At 38.7% G+C, this 3,950-nt stretch overlaps 1 pseudogene; it reads right to left on the bottom strand.

Moving 5' to 3' along the window:
• Nucleotides 1–1,151: 1,151 nt before the first annotated feature.
• LOC120860620 lies at nt 1,152–2,095 on the bottom strand (annotated as a pseudogene).
• Nucleotides 2,096–3,950: the final 1,855 nt, after the last annotated feature.

Here is a 3,950-nt window from a genome sequence, read left to right on the forward strand (position 1 = left end):
TGTCTTTCTTTCTTTCTCTCTCTCTCTCTCCCCTCCCCTCTCTCTTCTCTTCCTCTCTCCAGCTAATTCTCTGGAGCGTGGAAACCCGCCGAGCTCACTCTCCTGCTTGGGCTTTAAAGACCTCCTCGAGAGGGCGCTGGGTGCCTTCGTGAGCAGTGCAAGCCCTGTTCTAGGGTTTTTATTGGTTCTCTGTGTAAACCAGGGAATATTAGCTTCTTTCTCTCTTTCATTTTCTTATCATCGACTCCAGACCATCAGGTTCTGGTCCATTAAAGGACCACGACAATAAATGTTTCTTTTTCATCAGTGGATACCTAATGCTTTACTGAAATCTGTATATTAAATCATAATCAATTTCTTTTTTATTTTTTTATTTTTTTAATTTATTTTTTATTTTACTTTACAATTCTGTATTGGTTTCTCTGTTATTATTTAAACTTTAAACCATGGGAGAAATGGTTTAAAGATGCCATAACTTATAATGAATCAAAAATTACCTCAGTAAAATTTCCAGTAAAATAAACAGATAAATAAATCTTAAAATGTACAACCACAAATGATGTAAGTGGAAAAACTTAAGTGATAGATATATATCTCCAACATTTGTATCATTTTCTTGTACTAGCACATAGAAAATATTTTACATCTGGTTATATTGTCAATTATAGTTTATGCCATTTTCTGAACTATTTAAGGTAGACATATTTCTTATTTGTCTTTATTTGCCTGGGAATCTCCCAAAGCCAAAGTGTTTTTTTATGGAATTAATAAGGTTTTTCTTAAGATACTTACAGTTTTATGCTGAGCAGCTCTTAACATACTACTTTTATATTAAAAAGTAAACTTCCTTATTGTAGGCTATAACTCTTTAGATCATTTCAAAAGTCCTACAGTTCACATGATTTAGATCAAACTGAAGTTTAACCAGGACAATTACAAGGTCAGATATTATACACAGGAAAAAAAATACAATTCTGTATCAAAACTTTAGTTTAAGTAATCTTTTATTTCTGTTTTAATTTCTAATTTTAAAGTTACTTTAATAAAATAAAAGAGTGAACAGAAATTGGCCTATCAATTGCAAGGTTAAACTAGGTTCACAGTTCAATCTGCTATTGAGACATTCTTACTCTCAAAAAATCTTTCTAGCTTTACATTTTATCATAGAACAATTTAATATTCATTACTTTCTTCACTGACTCTTTCACATCTTTGTTCCTGAAGCTGTAGATCAGTGGGTTCAGCATGGGGATGATTACTCTGTAAAAGACAGAGGCCACCTTGACCATGAGCCATGAACTTCTGGAGTTAGGAACACAGTAGAGGAAAAGGATGATCCCATCAAAGATGGTAATGGTGGTCAGGTGAGAGGCACAGGTGGAGAAGACTTTGTGGCGCCCTCCAGTTGAAGGCATCCTTAAGACAGTGATAAAAATGCAAACATAGGAGGTGAGAATAATCATCAGGCTGCTTATTTCATTGAATGTGGCAGAGACTAAAGTGATCTCTTGGCTGAGGTCAGAGCAGGAAACAGCCACTATGGCAGCATGCTCATAGACAAAGTTATTTATGAATTTAGTCCCACAAAAGGATAACATTGACAAAAAGTATGTGTATATTAAGGAACAGGCTATACTCCAAGAGTATGATGCAGATACCAACAAGGAACAAAGCTTCTGGGACATGACAATTGCATAAAGAGGGTTGCAAATGGCTGCAAATCAGTCATATGCCACTACTGCCAAGAGGAATGTCTCTGTCACCACAAATATGCAGACAAAGAAGAATTGCATGAGTCATCCTATGAAGATTATTCTGTCTTCTATAATCAAGGTTTCTAGTAGCTTGGGTGACTAACAGAAATCAAAAAAGAATAAGTGGCTGAGAAAGAAGTACATAGGTGTGTGGAGCCTGGAACTGGACTTGATGATCAGGATCATGCCCAGGTTCCCCAGCACAGTGACTGTGTAGATGGTCAGGAAGACCAGGAACAGGAGCAGCTGGGGCTGAGGATAGTCTGAGAAGCCTGAGACAATGAAAGTGACCTCAGCACTCTGGTTTGCTTGGTTCCTGTGGACAAAATATGAATGGTGATCTACAGGGGTAAGAACCAAAACTTGAAATAGTAAGAGATCAGAAAATGTGTTGAGAAGTTCAGTGGATCTCCGTTAAGAGTGTTTCTGAAAATGCCAGACTCCCACTTTATTTCAATAGCTAGTGTCACTTACATAGTAATTCCACCGTGAATGATAATTTTGTGTTGACATAATTATCGAAAACAAAGAACTAAAACAGACTAAACCCTGCTTGCTCTATTTCAAATAATAAAATCCAGTATTTATTTATTTAGTTTTGACTGTGCTGGGTCCTGGCTGCTGCACACAGTGTCCCCCCACTGGTAGCTGTGGTTCTGGGTTTCTCATTGAGATGACGACCCCCACCCCTTGCTGCAGAGCACTGGCTCTAAAGCAAGCAGAATTCAGTAAGGGCGACTTGCTGGCTCTCGAGAGCAGGTGCAGTAGTTGTGGAGACAGGCCCCACTGCCCTATTGCATGCACTCTTCCTGGACCAGGGACTGAACCCATGGGTGTCCCTTACTGGTTAGGCAGCCTCCCAATCACTGGACCATCAGAGAAGTCCATCAAATAATAAAATTCAGAATTATCAATTGAATTCTGGAACACTCTGTTTGCATGAATTTGAGCTTAATGAAAAGAGTTCAATTGGAGGAAAAACATGAGATTCTACAATTTCTTTCCTGACTCACTTCTTTAGCTCTGAGACAAATTACTTAAAACTGTTAAATTTTTAAATGATAGGTGTTCTGACTTTGTACTTCTAGTAACCTAAAATCTTCAACCCTTTCGGGAATTGTGGTTTGAAAGCAAACTTTTTCACTTACGTTGAATTAATTTTGAAAATGTTTAAATGCTATTCTTCATAGCCTATTTTATTATTCACCAGGAGTTTCAGTCAGTTCAGTCACTCAGTCGTGTGCAACTCTTTGTGACCCCATGAATCACAGCATGCCAGGCCTCCCTGTCCATCACCAACTCCCAGAGTCCACCCAAACTCATGTGCATCGAGTCGGTGATGCCATCCCACCATCTCATTCTCTGTCGTCCCCTTCTCCTCCTGCCTCCAATCCCTCCCAGCATCAGAGTCTTTTACAATGAGTCAACCCTTCGCATGAGGTGGCCAAAGTATTGGGGTTTCAGTTTTAGCATCAGTCCTTCCAATGAACACCCAGGACTGGTCTCCTTTAGGATGGACTGGTTGGACCTCCTTGCAGTCCAAGGGACTCTCAAGAGTCTTCTCCAACACCACAGCTCAAAAGCATCGATTCTTCGGCACACTGCTTTCTTCACAGTCCAACTCTCACATCCATACATGACTACTGGAAAAACTATAGCCTTGACTAGACAGACCAACTTGGCAAAGTCCCTGCTTTTGAATATGCTATCTAGGTTGGTCATGACTTTCCTTCCAAGGAGTAAGCGTCTTTTAATTTCATGGCTGCAATCACCATCTGCAGTGATTTGGGAGCCTCCAAAAATAAAGTCTGACACTGTTTCCACTGTTTCCCCATCTATTTCCCATGAAGTGATGGGACCAGATGCCATGTTCTTCGTTTTCTGAATGTTGAGCTTTAAGCCAACTTTTTCACTCTCCTCTTTCAGCAACAAAATAAGTGCTATACCTGCTATGATAATAGCTGAAACTATCTTGGACAAAAAGCTTTTCTTTTTCCAGCAGAGCACATTGTGGAATTTGGTTGACAAAAATAAGAACTATGAAGCTACTGGACAAAGTATATAAATTTCAACATGCAATAAAACATGTATTATTGCATTTTAAGTTTTTAGCTTTTTCAAAGATAAGTGTCTGGAAAAAACCTATTTGAAATGGAACATCAGAACATTTCTTGATTATTACTGTCACAAGACATA

Source organism: Oryx dammah, unplaced genomic scaffold (assembly GCF_014754425.2).
Source record: "Oryx dammah isolate SB20612 unplaced genomic scaffold, SCBI_Odam_1.1 HiC_scaffold_11140, whole genome shotgun sequence".
In the NCBI taxonomy this organism is placed as follows: Eukaryota; Metazoa; Chordata; class Mammalia; order Artiodactyla; family Bovidae; genus Oryx; species Oryx dammah.